The sequence below is a fragment of the Microcebus murinus genome, chromosome 12 (genome assembly GCF_040939455.1).
Source record: "Microcebus murinus isolate Inina chromosome 12, M.murinus_Inina_mat1.0, whole genome shotgun sequence".
Lineage (NCBI taxonomy): Eukaryota > Metazoa > Chordata > Mammalia > Primates > Cheirogaleidae > Microcebus > Microcebus murinus.
In genome coordinates, this window is record NC_134115.1 from 3346174 (window position 1) to 3363990 (window position 17817).

Genomic DNA, 17817 nt, shown 5'->3' on the forward strand with positions numbered 1-17817 from the left:
ACGCACACCACACACGCACACACACATACGCACACACATGCATGCACACCACAGTTATGTTAAACTGCTTCTTCTTAATATGAATTAACCTTCAAGGGGCGGCAAAGCATAAGACTACCGCCCAGATACAGGTAATAGTATTTTCTCTAGACAATATCCTCAAATCAGCATATCTGGGCAAGCCCCAAATAAAGAATGATTTTTGTTAAAATTTAATGGTATAAATGATAATTTTCTTGGTTCTCATAACATTTGCCTATCAATGACTAATTTTTCTTTGTCCAACAAATTTCTAAAACTTCATTTCTCAGCAGGGTTTCTTTCTTTTTTTTTTTTTTTAAAGCACAGACAATATTTGCTCTTGAATCTAAGATTGCTATTAACAAGAAGACATCTCTGGAAAAACGGAGTTGATGTGTCTTTTGGAAGGTATATTTCTCTTCTGATTCCCTTTTTCCTCTTGGCCTAATTTTCTAATGATGCTTGTCTACAGCTGTAGCACCGGCCCACACTGAGGTGCCCAGGCAGTGCCCTGCCCGTGGGCCTCCCTCCCACAGGGAAAGGCCTCTGCCCTGCTGTGGCACTGCACTCTCTCCCTCCCTGCGGGCCTCCTAGGGCCTTAGCTCTCCTTCCACCCTCTCCACCCCCTTGGGACCCTGGGTCGCTGCAGCTCCCGGCCCATGCTGGGCCCTGAACCCTGAGACCGCTCTCCTGCTGCCAGCGCTCCCTGCCCAGGCAGCGCCTGGAAGGAACCCTGAAGTCCTTCCAGAGTCCTTGCGTTCTCTCCAGCGCGTTTTCCAAGCAGCCTTGGTGAGCTCCTTACTGCCCATCCCTCTCCCCAACCCACTTCACCAGGGTCCCATGCACAGCACAGCCTGCGTTCTCTGGTGGGGTCGCGCCCATTGCCTGGGCCATCTTGGCCATCCCTGCAGACTACCCCCAAGGCCATTCTCACCATGCACCTGGCTCTAATGCTCGGCTCCGTCTGTGGGTCCCCAGGTCCCTCCTATGTAGCTGCAAAATAGTAGTCGGCACTATTAGTTCTGACTCAGAGGATAATTTTTTAGGGACAATATTTTAAATAAAATGTTAGCAAATAGTTTTTAATTTATGTAAATCTTAACATTTGTTAATTGTTTGGTTTGTCACTAACATTTCCACTGGTGCTGGTACTGGGGCATGAGTCCCGTACCGCAGTGAATGGCAAGGAGAACAGAGGGGCTCTGACCAGCCCTGGGGGGGCGGGCATCTGCAGACCCCGCAGCCTGCAGGGTCCCTCCTCCAGGCACAAGCCAGCAATCTCTGTGTGGCTTTGAAGGGGCATTGCTGACTCATTGCCAAATAGGTGGCGAAGGACCATGCTGCGCTTCGCGTCAGCATCACTGTGGCTGAGTGTCCCTTTTCTGGCCTTGTGACTTCCTGTGCTGGCGTTGACCTGGGTGCCTCAGTGGTTTGGACAGCAGACCTGGTTCGCTGCAAGGACGGCTTACGGGAACATTCTTGGGCTATTCCACTGGGGAAATAAAGTGTCTGAGGTGCCCGTGCGTGCCTTCTCAGGGCTGGCACCCACCTGGGGCCCTATCCTGGTCTCCAATGTCCTCTTCCCTGGGCTACCTTGACAGGAGACAGTCATCCCAGCCATGTCCACAGTCGCCCAGATGACTGTTCCCAGCTCTGCTTTTTGGGCAACAGCTGTCATTTAGTATGGCAAATCCAGAGAGTTTTACATTTTCGCTCAGCCTTAGTCTCGGCCACAGCTGTGGCATCTCCACGGCCCCTCACCCCAACCCCAGACAGGCACGGAGCCAGCATATGTACGCTGGGCACAGAGCATCCCTGCTGCATGTGCTCGTCCTGCACACCCATGAACCCAGCTGGTTGCTCCTGGCTGCTGCTTTTGCTGACCCACTGCTTAAATCTGACTACGGGAAAGCTCACAGCTCAAACACTCATTAGCACTCACTACGATAATTTTATGCTCAACAGTGTTTAGAACTTGCTCCCTATTTTTTGTTAACTGAATATTCTCAGTCATTTTTCTCCATGTGTGAAACCACTTGTTCAACAGCACAAAACTGAGAGATGAAAAAGGGCTTTGGTCCCCACGACCAGGCCCCTCTCTTCCTCCCCAACTCCATCCGTGCCCCTCAGCCACTGTTTCCCGCACCTCAGTGCACACCTGCACAGGTAGCTTTGCAGCAAGGAGAGTCTTCAGGTGCCAAATGAGCTCCTCAAGACACTGCAAATCCCTTGCTCTTTGGGAGCCTTTTTATAATGCAGGTTAAAAGTGCATTCAGTAGTAGAAGTCTATCTTTCGATACAAAGTAATGTTTTGTAATACCCTGGGCTACATACCACAGCACATGTCCACAGACAACCTCTGACTATCGGGACTTACTGGAGAACTTCAATATCGATCAATCGATCGTTTCACCCCTCCAGGGAGGAGCAGCTCTGGGAGGCGAGTACCACCATGCCTGGAACGTGCTGAGCGCTCACGGTATTTGCTGGCTGGCGGATGTGCACTTCCCTCTGCTGAGCCCCACCTGTGTCAGCTGACCTGAAGTGACCACTTGGGTGTGCGACAGGCAACTTGACCTCCATGTGCCCAGAATGGAGCTTTTGATTCCTCACTCCTCCCCCAACCCCCAGCAAACATATTCCTCCCTCAGTCTCTCCTAATTGGTGAAATGACACCAACTAACACCAGGTGCTCCAGGAGTTTTTCCCTTCACTCTTCCTCAGGGCTAATCCTCCGAGCCAGAAAACAACGTGCTTTGTTCCAGAAGCATCAGTCAGCTATGGGCTGGTGCGGCTCTCTGCCCCTAAGAAGCAGTGAGCTCTTGCAGGGCCAAGCTCCATCCGACACAGCCATAGCACCGTCAGCCAGGACGGAGGAGGTCACACAAGCTGGTCTCCAGGGCTCTCCCGGCAGTTTTCCTCTAGAACATACTCCAGGCTACCGCAGCCCCGCGGCGCAGGGGGAGCGCCCGCCCGTGGAGGCGCCTGCGCCTTCCCCTTCCCTTCCGCCCACACCCGTGTTGTTGGCGGACATCCACCGTGTCGTCTGCCCCCAGCTGCAGGCAGAGTGACACTCGCACGGTGTCCCTTCGTCCACCTCATGTCCCAAGCCGCCTTCCTCTGGCCTCAAGGCTCTCCTGGCCTCAGCCTGCCCCTCGGCCCCACCGTGCTCGCCGGTCCCGCCACGCCACCCTTCTTCTCCCGGCTCCAGGCCTTTCCCGGCCCCGCTGACCCATGCCCGTTGCTCCTCCGCACAGGCTTGAGCCTCAGCCCCGTGTCATCCTCGGAGAGCTGTGTCCTGACGACCCAGTGTCGGCCAGCTGCCTCTGCCCACCCCTGCGCCCACGCACATTTAACCTCACAGAAGTACCTCTGACCTCTCAGCACCATCACAAGCCTGTCCTCCCCCCTAAATGAAGCTCCAAAATCTGGAAACTTTTACCATCTTGCTCGTGCCTGGGGGTTTATCAGATGCTCACAAAATCCTGCTCAACAGAAGCCCACTGCTTTTCTCCTTTTTAGAGTTTCCACAGTGAGTGGTGAATGTACAGCTGGCCCTCGAACAGCACAGGGTTAGGGGCACTGACCCCACACCCGTCAACTACCCCGTGTAACTTCTATCTCCTAAAAAGCTTAACTGCCAACCGCCTGCTGTTGGCTGGAAGCCTTCCATTAACATGTATTTTATATGTTATATGTACTATAGACTGTATTCCTACAATAAAGTAAACTACAGAAAAAAGTAAGAAAATCGTAAGAGCTAGGTGCTGTGGTTCGGGCCTGTAATTCCAGCACTCTGGGAGGCCGAGGCGGGAGGATAGCTTGAGCTCAGGAGTTCAAGACCAGCCTGAGCAAGAGTGAGATGCCGTCTCTACTAAAAATAGAAAAATTAGCTGGGCGTGGTGGCTCACACCTGTAGTCCTAGTACTCTGGGAGGCCCAGGAGGAAGGATCGCTTGAGTCCAGGAGTTTGAGGTTGCTGTGAGCTAGGCTGACGCACAGCACTCTACTCAGGGCAACAGAGTACGACTCTGTCTCAAAAAAATAAATCTTAAGGAATAGGAAATATATTTATCGTACTGTGCTGTATTTGTTGATACCGTAAGCTTACGGCATCTGTTTGTAAGATGAACTGTCTGTCTGAAATGTTAGCAACTGCAGCTGCAGACCTCAATCAAGCAATTCAACTTTTTCTTGTAATGTCAGGAATTTTCTATGCTTCTTGGGAACACCTCCAGCATCACTAAGTGGCACTGTGTACGGGTCCCATGCTGTTACTCGTGGTTTACAATATTACACTAAACACAGTAACAGATGCTCAAGAACCGCAAGAGTCACTTTTCACTGTGACACTCAATTTGCAGGAGACGACCTGCTTGCGTGAAGATGAGCAGGTCACGCCGTGCTTTGGGCGGTACTGGCCACACCTGAGTTTGCTGCACAGAGACAGGAGGTGGCTGCACAGTCACTACGGCAGGACAGTATGCGCCACAAGTACCTCTATGTAGTCATGACTCCACACTGCTCCTTTACGTCTATCTACGTCTCTCTCAACTGCCAGTGGCACTGTGGGTGGGCTCTAAGAGTTCGTATGTGTAAGTTTTGATAACATTTTCATTCTTTATAATAGATTTGTGTATATTTTATGGTGGTAAATGATAAAATAGACTGGTATATACATATATTATATACATCCATGACATACCTTTTTCTTAACTTTTTAAATATTTCTGGGCTACTTAGTTTGTCTGTGAGCTTTTTCAAAATGTCACAACCCCCCCTCCAAATTTTCCAGTATATTTACTGAAAAAAATCCAACCAAAGCATTTGTACCCCCATAATATTCTGAGGAAAAAAAGAAACAAACAAAAATCATACAGCTTTTCTTTTTAAATGGAAAAAAAAAGAAAAAAATCCATACATCGGTGGACCTGCACAATACAACGCCGTGATGTTCAAGGGCCAACTGCACACTGCCGTGGTAATGACAGTGCTGGGTGTGCACTGCTGCATGTCCAGGTGGGCACCCACAGTCCGGACTCAGCCTGGGAGCCCCTCTCGTCTGGCTTCATGGATGCCCCAGCTCCAGGGCTGCCTCAGATGGAGCTTGGCTCTTGCATGAGTTTAGGGAAGGGCACCCACGCCAGCGTGTGCCTGATGCTGCTAGTAGGAAAAGCTTTCTTACCGGACCCCTGTCCTTCTGCAGCCCCAATCCTCCACCTTTGCACAGGACACACAGAACACAGCTAGTTCTGCTCCCCCAACGTGTGTGTGCTTGCTCTCTGTGGTCACTCCAAGTCAGGGACTTCCCCCTCACTCTGCATTATTCAAGACCTCTCACTGTCCTGTCACTTTGACCCCACAATTCCATGGTGCCCAAGCCCCTGATGATGCCACTGCCATCTCCTTGGTTGGTGCCCAGCCCTGAGCAGCCCCAGCTGTCCAGTATCCCTGCTGGGCTTCAGAGAATGAAAAGCTTCCTTTTTCACATGTGGTCGAAACCTGTCCCCCACCCTTGATTTACATACTAAGACAGCTGCACTTACCCGGCTCCCTCCCTCAGATGTCCCCTCTTGCCATCTGTCTCCGTTCACTGCATTAGCTTAGGGTTACTCAACCTTGCACCCTTGGCACTGGGCTGCAGTGTTGCGTGCGTGGTGGGCTGTCTGTCCACTGCGGGCTGTGTAGCAGCATCCCTGGCCTCCAGGGATAAGGGATAAGCCAGGGATAAGCTGGAAGTACACCATTCCTCCGTTGTGACACCAAGAACTATCTCCAGACACTGCCAAGGGTCCCCTGGGGGCAAACTGACCCCTGATGGAAACCGCTGTGTTAGCTGTTGCAGCCTGATGCACAGTTGATGTGTGCCTTCTGCTGCTCTAGCCTTCCACCAGTAAACTAGTGGAACAAATGCTCGTCTATCTGATTTGTTAACATCACTGCTGATGGCAGGGAACGGGTTGGGTTTGGGAAAGAACGGAAGCCCATGAAGGCAGCATCCACTGGCCCGGAGGCAGCAAAGCCAGGGTGCAGAGCAGAGGCTGCGTGCTGGGAGGGCTGGCACCGTGGCGCCCCGGCTCCTCACCTGTGAGAAGGATGACGGTGGCACCAAAGCCACTGCAGTAGATCTCAGGCATGAGGGAGAGTGTGCAGGGCTGCCCATGGCAACCGGAACCTCACGCGAGAGCTCTGAATAGAGCGGGGAAGGATCGAGTGACGGTGACAGGCAGAAGAGAAAGGCCCGCGCAGCCCGCATGTCTTGGGAGGGAACGTGTGTGAGCGTGTGCACGAGGGAGGGAGACAGACACACTACGCCCACGTGAGGGTGGTGGAGTCAACGGAGGCTTGAACCGAAGCAAAGGTAATGCTTCCTTACCTCCCATCCCTGCCACTGCCAGCCAGGGAGCACACAGTACATTATGAGGGGTTAAATCTTCTAGAAAGGAGCCAGATTTCTTCTTCAGGCTTTGGTTCTATCTGCCCTATCCCCAAGGAACCTGGGGCCATCATACCAGCTAGCAACCTCATGTCTTCCACATGACTTATTTAAGCTATATTGTGTCATTCTGCACTTACTGGCATGTTCCGACTAGACTGTCATGGTCTATTTCCCCAGTTCTAGGACTAAGGCTGATTGTAGACCTCTGCCCTTCAAAATGCAGTTAGCTTAGAAAATGTCACTGTATAGTTCTAGTTTAACAGATAGCAACTTTATAGGCTAAGAGCAATAGTGCCATGGTTGCCATCATGTGCACAATGTTTCAGATAACAGTTGAACTAATTAAAAATCATGTTTCTAGGGGATGTCTGAGTGGAAGCTTAGGAACAGAGGCTCACATCTGGGTTAGCAGCTGAAAAATGTGTGCAGAGCCCACGACTCTAATGGAAGAAGACACAGCCCCTGCAGAGGCACAGCCAATGTGACTGTCAACATGACGAGGAGAGGCTGAGCTCCACATGCCCACCCAGCCCCTGCCCAGGACTTTATGTTCCCCAAAGCCACTAGAATAGATACTCATCTTATTCCCTACTGCCTAAAATAGAGGCATCCCTAGGAATGGGTCTGCAGCCTGCAAAGTCTGTAGAAGAGCTAAAAGGCATAGACAGCAGGCAGCCTCCAGCATGTGCCCCGCGCCCTTCATGTCCTGGTGTTCACACCCTGGCACACGACTGGCCGACTGCAGGATGTCCGAGGCTAGCCCACAGAGCCTGAAGCTTCCCTGTGGCTTTCGGGGTGCTCACACTGGGGAAGCTAGGTGCCATGTTGAAAGGGTGCTCAAGCAGCTGTGTGGGAGGCCCATGTGGTAAGGAACTGAGGCCTCCAGCCAGCAGCCCTCAGGAACTGGCCAGCCCTCTGAGCAGCCACCTTGGAAGAGGCTCCTCCAGCCTCTGTCAAGCCTTCAGTGTGACTGCAGCCCTGGCCCACACCCGACTGCAACCCATGGACAGCCTGAGCCAGCCCAGGTCTCAAATGCCCAACTCTCAGAAGTCATGAGAGATAGTAAATGATTACTGTTGGTTTAAGCCACTTAGTTTAGGGTAATCTGTTAGGTAGTAACAGACAACTAACAAAGCATGTGTAACAGAGCCAGGTAACAAAAGCAACCAGTGCTTAATAAATATTTGAGTGACTTGTTGACAAACAGGGCCCAAAAGCTAGGAGTGCTGGGGCTGAGTTCTGACAGGGTTAGAATAAAACCTCTAGTACCGAAGAGGTGCAGGGAGGTGGGCTGGAGATCAGGAAGGAGGGGGCCATGCGAGCCTGGTGTGTGCGCCTGAGCCGCCTGCCTCGAGGTTCCTGCATGTCCACTTCTGCTGAGAAAGGTGGGCAGAGGACTGGCCCCCACACCGTGTGCGGCCACAGTGGCCGAGCCTGGCATTTACAGATCATGGGAGCTGGGATCAAAGACGGATGCCCACGTCCAGATTACTTTACTGTCAACAGCGTAACTCATGAACAATCACAGTGTCATTTCTTTCTCTTGTTTCTTCTCTCTCCTTTTTGTCATTCTCACTACTCTTGGCTCTGTTCTCTTTTCATCTTTTGCATGAAACAAAACACAGTCAGTTCTTATTATTCACGGTAGTCATGCTCTAGAAAGTCATCACAAACACCGAATTCATAAGTTCCAAACCATCGCTCCTGGGGGAAACGTAGGGTTAGGTTCTTGCGATCTGCTGGTCCCAACGTTTTTGTCAACAAATCAATACATAACCTTATTTTATGCGTGTTTCTATTTAAAGAAACTTCTTTCATAGATGTTATCAATCCAGTGACACTGAACTCACAGCCAATAGCAGAACAACTCACATGTGAAGGAAGCTTCCTTAACACATGCATTTTCTCTGTGAAGCACACACGCCTTCTTACACTCAGCGATGCAGGGCAGCACCTCAGCACTATGCCTGGGCCATTTTAAATGGCAAAATCACCAACAAAAAACACAAAACACAATACACTGCACTAAACATGCCGAGAAAAGGACACTTGTTTATAGTATGAGAGCTGAAACAAGAAGACAGAGTGTCACCTGGTTCAACCTCAGCGTACATGTTGGGTGACTCAAATTTCCCACCACTCTGTGTGTCATTTCCACAAATGACTGTGGAAATGCCATGCATGCTGATTTGGGGGCTGTAGCCAGATTTTAGTGAGTAGGGGAACTTGTAAATGCGGAGTCCGTGAACGATGAGGCTGATGTAAGTCATCTTCCTCCGCTCCACCCCTTCTCTGAGAAGACCCACCCTCATTCATGAAGACACACAATTTTGTCTCAGAGGTTTTGGAAAAGACACTTCTCTCTATATAAGACTGTGCTCCTACAACATACTCTTATTCCCTAAATCTGTTACTCTTGGTGTTTTCTAGCTCGCCATGTCTCTGTGCCGCCTCCTTTGTATGACTCTGTCCATCCCAGTTACCAGAGGGCCTCACACCTGAGGCCGAGGCGTCTGCCTCTCTCGAGCCCACTGGAGCGCGGCTCCTGCAGGTGCGCCAGCACTCCGCTTCCTGTGGCGAGCGCTTCCAGCCGCACTGAGCAGTTTCAGGTGCCGCACTTCCACATCCCTGAGCCATGGCCCTCACATGGCATGGGCTGCGCCGACAGCGGTGGAAGTAAGTGGTTCTCTGGGAAAACAACATCTGGGGACAAATTCTGCCAAATCTATGCCATTTAGGGGAACAAAATCAGCAAGATGCAAAAAGACAGGCAGGCTTTTCACACTCAGACCACACAGCCACCTCAATGCAAAGTGGCCTGCTAAGTGCGACTGGGAATTTCCTTTGCAGCTTGAAGCAAAGAAAATTGGGTGTGAGGACTTGGGTGAAAGGGAACTTCATCTGTGGGTTAGATTAATTTTCATGAGAAACAGGAATGAGCCCAGCCAGGGGGAGAATCATCTTGCTGGACTGGCTGGTTAGTTGCAGAGAGACGACAAAGGACAGGGTGAGGCAGTGGGATCACCACACCCAGCACCAGGCCCTGCAGATGGCCGCCCTCGAATAGTCTGCAAAGAGCTGGGGGCCCTGTCTCCTGTGGCAGGACTTTGCTGCACAAAAAAGTAAACATGTGGACTCAGACCTGAGGCCTCAACACGGACAAGCAGAGGCCAGGCGCGGGGCCTGAGGGGGCCTCCTGTCTGTCACGCTGTCCAGACACCTGTCTCCGCAGCAGCACGTGTGGCGCGGCCATCCCGCTCGTGTGCAGGCAGCACAAGGGACTTCTCAGAACACACAGACTCCATTTCAGAAACAAAAAGTAGAGCCAAGGCTGGTGAGTGTGATTTTTACTGACACTTAGAAGTAGAAATGTTGCAATACTTGAAACCACTAACCAAGCCTTCAAAATCGAATTTTTGTGCTGTGCATTCAGAACTTGAAAGACCTGAAAATGCATCAAATCAAGGCTGAGTATTTCAGCCAACATATTGTAGACATTTTCAGCTCCACAAGAGACACTCAAAAACCTTTTCTATGCCCACCTTGACATAATTAACACAAATCGCAGATACTACGCCTTAATGTCAACATAAATGTTAGCTCTCAACACATTTGGTTACGAATAAGCAACCAGCCTACCTAAGTGCATTCAATTTTAAAATCTAAATTATTGACTCATTTGATGTGCTTACTGAGCACCTATCATGTTCAAGGCATTATGTCAGATGCCATAAGGGACAGAAAAATGAGCCTCCTTGTCTCTCTGCTGACACGGAGGCAGAAGGGAACTGGGCTGTGGTATCCCAGGCTCTCAATGATCCACACCCCTTCTCGCCTCTCAATGGGACTGGCCAAAGCCACCTGCAGATTCAGCTTCTTGGCATAAGCTCCAGCTCACAAATGCCCTCAAGCCCAGTGCGTCCCAGGAGTGGGCCAGGGTGCCCGCCCAGCTCCCCAGTGGAGAGGAGTGCCTAAGCTGGGCTCAGCAAAGAGGACACAGAGACAGGAAGTCTGTGTTTTAAACAGTTTCCCAGGTGATTTCTAAGTGCTCTGCCATCGAGAACCTCTGCTATAACTCAGTATTTCACTGCCAAGTGCTACTGCTCCAGAGCAAAGAGAACTGGTCACATGCACCTCCAGGATCAGAAAGAGAAGCAGGCGGATGCGAGCGGAAGTGGGAAAGTGGCCGCCGCTCTCCTCGTGCAGACGGGAGCGGCCCCATGCTGGCGCCAGAGGTGGGCGGCCCACCCGGGCTCCATCCAGAAGGGAGTCACCTCTGCAGTCCTCCACTGAGTGAGCTGTGTGCCCAGAGGAGAGGGACGAGCAGCGGTCAGCAAAGAGAGAGCTAGCCTTTGTAAATGATTAACTGAGCCTTAGGTCACAGCCTAGGTCGTCACTCAGCAATGTCCCTGGCGAGCTCCCTCGAGCAGAAGAGAACAGGGTGGGGTTGCAGCCAGTGGGCTGCGGCTAGCCTTGACCTGAGTGGGTCCAAGGATGTCTTCCCAGTACTCCAGGTGCCACCTCATCACTCACTCTGCTTTGGACCAGATACTAAAGAAAATAACTCAGCGTCAAAGTGCCCAATAGGTCTCAGTGGGTTTGTCCTTGTCTGGGCAGACCACACAGGGAAGATGAACAGGGCAGGCCACAGAGTCACGGAGCTGTCCTTGACCTGCTCCCGATCCAATCCCAAGACCCGTCCCACTCAGAAGAACTGAGGCAGCTGGGGAGACCTGGGGTGAGGCCATGGCGGATCACAGGGACAACAGTCAGCAGACCTGACTTCTCCTGTCTGACCGCGAATACCTTGCTGAAATTTGTAGCTTAGGCACTATTTTACTTTTCCATCACTCCATCTCATTAGCATGACCTTCCCTGGGACCCTGCAGCTGCCGGAGAGATCAAACCACCTGATTTAAGCAAAAGGGAAGCACTGAACATGAATTAAGAAATATCCAGGGTTTAACTGAATGTTTATAGTTTAAAAATCACTATCAATTTTTTTCTAGCCAGTTAAAAAATAATTATGGGTGACTCGTGCTAGCAAAATATTACAGAAGGTCATGATGGTCTCCTGAAATTTCATAACTGTGTCTTTCATAAACCTGAGACATAAATATAACCAATCCTTAAAGCCAGTGGCAAGGGTTGTATGAAGGGGAGAAGGATGGTTTGGACACATGATAACTGCAGGCAAGCCCAGGGTGGCAAATCGCTAAGCCCCACAGCTCCAGATGGCCACATACTGGGCGGGAGAATGAGGGCGGCAAACTGGAGGAAACAGGCGCACAGACCTGAAACCTAAGAATCCCTCCTCCGGGCACCCATGGAGACGTGGAGCCCTTTGGTCAGGCTTTCTCAATATGCTTGATTCCTGAGAATTGGACCTACCTTCCTTTCCTGGATTCAAATGCAGATCTGGAATCCCAGGTGCCGGGCAGCAGGGAGCGTGGGAAGAAAAGAAGCACCAAAACAGAAACAAGTATCTTAGGAAAACAGCCAGCCGAAAAGGAGAGAAAGCAGAAGACAAGTGTCTGCAATTAGGGAAGTAAGTGCCTTTTCCTTAAAGTGCCAGCATGCAAAACAAGCCAGAAAGCAGAAGTGGGAGGTCCCCGGCAGCATGGGGCCTCTTTTAATTGCACATTCAAAATGAAGCAATGCTTAAAGACTAGACCCTTCTAGCACCCCGAGTTTAGAAGAGTCAGCGGACATGGCTTAGCCAGTAAGGAAATAGCCTTTCCTACGTGTTCTTATGCTTAGGAAATGAACTGTGTCTTGAGTTGCTAGGTAGGGTAGATCAAAATTTTCCTGGCTATTTTATATTTTTTAAAAAGTCCTAGGTCATAGCATGTACCAATTTCCACCCGAAGGCCGAAGCCAATAGGAGGGAGATCCTTGAAAAAGCCTTAGTGGAGACCTCTGATGCTCACTCCCAGCCGGGAGACAGCAGGGTCACCAGAGATGGCCCCTGTGGCAGCAAGGCCACTGTGTAAGGCCTGAGCCAGGTTGTCAGCTCTCTGTCCCTGTTCCCAGACCTCCTGGGCAGACAGCTGCTTGTGGTACTAGCAAAAGTACGGAAAGAGGCAACTTTACAGGGGACCTCTGACAAGCTCCCTCAAGCTGAGACAGGGGCACTTTTCAAGCATTTACTGAAAGTCCTCACACTCTGTGACTTCCACAAAAGGCAGAGAAACACCACTGCAAATGAAAGGAGTCCTCTCCTGAGCAGCCAGGGCTGGAAGGAGTCATGTGGCTACATTCACTCGGGTGGGGTTAGGAGACTCACAAGGGTAACAGTAGCCAATCTGCACCCCAAACCTGCGAAAATGACAGCTCTATGAAAAAGTATTCTCATTTTACAGATGATAAACTTGAGCCACAGAAAGGTCAGTTGTACATCTTTAGCACTGGCCAGGACGACCATGACAATGATGGAAACAACCATTCCACGTGCACCTGACTCGCAGGGCATCAGCCAACCTGGACTACATCCCTAAAAGTGGTAACTACTGTTACCCCCAACTCACAGACCTGGAAATTGAGGCTCAGGAAGGTCACCTAGATGAAAAGCACAAAGAAGGCAGGTATAGAAGCAATATTGAAAGCAGCCTCTTCTCTCAACTACGGCCTTTAGAGACCTCTTTGCATATATTATATAAATAGTGGTGAAAGACACCTCATACTCAGCCCACCCAAAGGCAAGGCCTTCCTGCCAAACCTGAGTGCCTCCCTTGTTCCCTTGAGCCATGCTCACAAATTCCATCCATTTAACTGCTCAAGTTCTCCTACATCACTCCCGTCCCCACACTCCTTAAATTCAACCCACTGCAAAAGCCACCCATCTTCCTCCAACCTCCCAACCGTGTCCACTCCTCTCCAGCACACGTTACACCTTTGCCTCTCACATCTCTCCTGGCCACACCGGCGACCAGCACCCATTTCCATCGCTCCCTTCCAATGAGCTCTCTCCACTCCGAGCCCCAGTCCTCCAAAAATCCCCCACTGCCCAGTCCACCCCGGAGCTCAGGACAGACATGTTCCTGCCCCCAGGGTCAAAGTGGCTTCACTCAGATCCGACTTCCCCAGCCTGTCTTTGTGCTTCACCTCCTGATGCTACTGGAATATCCAATCCCCTTCAGGTAGTATATGGTTTTCTTTTGTACTCCTGACCGCTGTTGTGACTTAATTTATCTTTATTTTGTAGTGTGTGAACATTTGATGTGTCTCTGGCGCAAAGGCAGGAATTGTATCTTACTCCAACTCTATTTCTAGTAAGACTTGAAATTGGGTAGTGTGAGTTCTCTGACTTTGTTTTTTAGTATTGTGTTGGCAATTCTAGGTCTTTTGCTTTTCCATGTGAAGTTTAGAATCATGTTTTCATTACCCACAAAATAGCTTGCTGGGTTTCTGATTGGGATTGTGTTGAATCTACATATTAAGATGTTGGAAGCACCAACATCTTAACAGTATTTAGTCTTCCAATCCATGAACATGGATTACTTTTCCATCTTCTTTGATTTCTTTCATCAATATTTTATAGTTTTCTGTATACAGATAGTGTACGCATTTTGTTAGGTTTATACCTAAGGTTTTGTGTTTGGTTTTTTTTTTTTTTTGTCCTTTTGGTATTACTGTAAATGGTAATTTTTAAATTTCCAATCCAATTGTTTATTGCTGGTATATAGGAAAGCAAGTGACTGTTGTACATTGACCCAGCATCCTGCAAGCTTACTATACTCACTTAATGGTTACAAAAGTTGTTTTATAGATTCCTTAGAGTTCTCTATACAGACAAGCACATCATCTGTGAATAAAGATGTTTTATTTCTTCTTTTCCGATCTGTACACCTATTATTTCATTTTCTTGCTAAATGCACTAACTAGGACATCTAGTAGCATGTTGAACAAAAGTAGTAAGAGAAAACAGTCTTGCCGTGTTCTCAATCTTAGAGGGAAAGTGTTCAGTCTCTCACAATTAAGTATGATGTTATCTGTGGGTTTTTTGTGGATGTTCTTTATCAAGTTGAAAACATTCCCCTCTATTCCTAGTTTACCAATGATTTTTGTCATGAAACGATGTTCAATTTTGTCAAATGCCTTTTCTACATCTATTGATATAATCATATAATTTTTATTCCCAAGCCTGTTGATGTGACAAATTATATTAATTTATTTAAAATGTTGAACTTGCTTTGCACATCGGGAATAAATCCCACTTGGTTGTAGTACATAATTCTTTTTATACATTGTTGGGTTTAATTTGCTAATATTTTGTTGAGGATTCTTGTATTTATGAATGATATTGATTTATAGTTTTCTTGTAATGTCTTTATCTGATTTTAGTGTTGGGGTAAATCTGGACCCATAGGATGAATTAGGAACTGTTTCCTCTGCTTCTATTTTCTAGAAGAGAATGTGGAAAATTGGTATTATTTCTTCCTTAAAAAGTTTAGTAAAACTCACCAGTGAACCTATCTAGGCTTGGTAATTTCTTTTTTGGAAAGTTATATTGACTTAAATTTTAGAAACATAGGACTATTCAGGCTATCTATATTTTTTTCCGTAAGTTTTGGTACTTGGCGTCTTTCAAGAATTAGTCAATTTCACCTACGTTATCAAAGTTGTGAGTATAAAGTTGTTCACAACATTCCTTTATTATCCTCATGATGTCCATGACATCAATTGTGATGAGCTTTCTTTCATTTCTGATATGGGTAACTTGTGTCTTATCTTTTTTTTCTTGTTTATTTTGGCTAAAGTTTTATCAAACTATTTTCTTATTTTCCATTTCAATGATTTCTGCTTTAATTTTAATTATTTTTTTCTTTGCTTGGTTTTGGCTTAATTGGTTCTTCTTTCTGTAGTTTTCTAAGATACAGTCATAAGTTATTGACTTTGTATATTTCTTTTATGTAATTTATGCACTTAATGCTATAGATTTCCCTTTAAGCACTGCTTTTATTGCATCTCCCAATTTTTAATAAGTTGCATTTTCATTTTTATGGAGTTCAAAATATTTTTAAATTTCTTTTAAGACATACTCTGTAATTATAAGAGTTATATAGAAGTCTAATTGTTTACTTTTCAAATATTTGGGGATTTTCCAACTATCTTTTGGTTATTGATACTTAGTTTGATTCTATTTGTTCTGAGAACATAATCTGTATGACTTTTATTCTTTTAAATTTGTTAACAAATGTTTTTCAAAAATGTGCTGTGTCTTGGTGAATGTTCCGTGTAAACTTGAGAAGAATGTACATTCTTTTGCTGTTGAGTGAAATATTTTTAAAATGTCAACTAGATAAAGTTGATTGACAATGTTACTCAGGTCATCTATGTCTTTACTGATTTCTACCTATTTGGTCTATCAATTACTGAGAGAAGGAGATTGAAACCTTCAACCGTAATAGTGGATTTGTTTATTTCTCTTATCAACATTTGCCTATTGTGTTTTGATGCTCTGTTGTAACGTGCATACACATTTCAGGTTGTTATGGCTTCTTGGATTTTGACTTTGTTATTATTATGTAACAATTTCCTTGAAGCTCTGATCCCTGTTGACTATGGGGTTTTCCTCCTTTAAGTGATATAGGAAGACAGGAAGGTGTTGGACTATGAGGAATTCTCCTGGAAATTCCCAGCTGAGATAAGGCTCTCACAAAGTATTTCCCCTGGAGAGTAACCTTTGTTACAGAGAAAGCTCTAGGTATATCTCATAATTATCACTTTTCCCCTCCCCTGCCAGGGCCAGAAGGGGCTCTTTCTCAGATCTCCACTGTAAGAACCTACTGAGGTTTGTATTAATCATGCCTTTTTATTTTCTATACTTTCTGATGCTTTGACATCTGTGGCCCTGCTGATGCTGGAGATACTGCCTCTTCAAGGGCTAGATAATTTCTAGAGAAAGGATTCCTCACATGTAAACCCATCAATCCAAACCCCATTCCCCAACTACCTCCTTTATCGGGCTCTCACAAGCCAATCCACTATTCTCTGCTCTAATCACCCCAAGGCCAGGCACAGACAACTAGGGGCAGCCCCTACACCCAGAGCTGCTGGAAATACTCAAACCAGCCAAGCCCATGCCTGCTTGCCCTACTTCACCTTTTCTGGAGAAACCACAGCAAAGTTGCTGGCACTCGTTTTCCCCCATTCTCTCTGCCTGGTGCTTCTCCTTGCATGGCATGGCATGCAGTACTCTGTTTCTAGTGATCTATGAGTATAAACTTCCTCCTTCATGACAGTCACTGCCATGTCCGCATGTCTTAGCACACCCGATTGAAACACACCCTGGGCATTCTTAAAATAAGGTCCCTAGAAGTAAACCCCAAAAAAGTAGAAGCCCTTCTGACACTGTTACCCATAGAGTTTCTCTCTCTCTCAAACTATTACATTGTCAGCCTCCAGAAATTCACCAAAATCAACAGTTAAGAATTTCCATCTGAGGCCAAGTGCAGTGGCTCACACCTGTAATCCTAGCACTCTGGGTGGCTGAGGCGGGCGGATTGCTTGAGCTCAGGTCAAGACCAGCCTGAGCAAGAGTGAGACCCCGTCTCTACTATAAATAGAAAGAAATTAGCCAAACAACTAAAAATAGAAAAAAATTAGCCGGGGATGGTGGCACATGTCTGTAGTCCCAGCTACCTGGGAGGCTGAGGCAGGAGGATTACTTGAGCCCAGGAGTTTGAGGTTGCTGTGAACTAAGCTGATGCCATGGCACTCTAGCCCAGCCAAGAGAGTGAGACTCTATCTCAAAAAAAAAAAAAACCAACAAAAAAGAATTTCCATTGGCATAAGGTTTGAAAGCTTCTGCTCTGGGGAAGCAGGCTTGACATCTTTGGATGTGCCCATCTCTCCAGATATCCAGGTGTCTACCTGCCCTGGGACCTCAGTTCTTTATAAGCCAAGAGAAGTCACTGATTTCCAGTTTGTCTAGCTTTTCATAAGGATGAAGTGACAACTCCAATGCTTTTCACAGGGCGGGGCTGGGACCCTTGTTTACCTAGTGTGTCTGTGAGATGGCCTGTCTTATAAATGCTGGTAAACAAACATGGTTGAGATAAATGAATAGGTGAATGGATGTGACTAAGATGTGATTATTCTATAATAAATGGTTCACAATCCCATCAAACATCTGAATGAATGAGTAAATGATTATCTGGTTTACAAATAATTGCTGGATGAATGAAGGAGTCATGGCAATGTGGCTGCAGTCTTTTCCAGCCCTGCTTGTTCACCTCAAACCTCAGGAAGCCAGGTGCTCCAGGGCCCTTAATGTAGTGTACTCCATGTCTGTCCAAGTCACCAGCAGCGGCCTGTGTCCCCAGAGCCCCATGTGCTCAGTATTTGACACCTGCA

General features: G+C 47.7%; 1 protein-coding gene across 5 annotated transcripts in view; it reads right to left on the reverse strand.

Moving 5' to 3' along the window:
* The window catches only part of SYK (spleen associated tyrosine kinase), a 94307-nt gene that overhangs the window by 53218 nt on the left and 23272 nt on the right, over positions 1 to 17817 (reverse strand). The window contains exon 1 of one of the 5 annotated variants that reach the window (XM_012773822.3): positions 11851 to 12017. The exons of the other annotated variants lie outside the window; for them this stretch is intronic. The gene's annotated coding sequence lies outside the window, so the exon portion shown is untranslated. Of the gene's footprint in view, positions 1 to 11850; positions 12018 to 17817 lie in introns of those variants that run through there. 5 annotated transcript variants of the gene reach the window in all.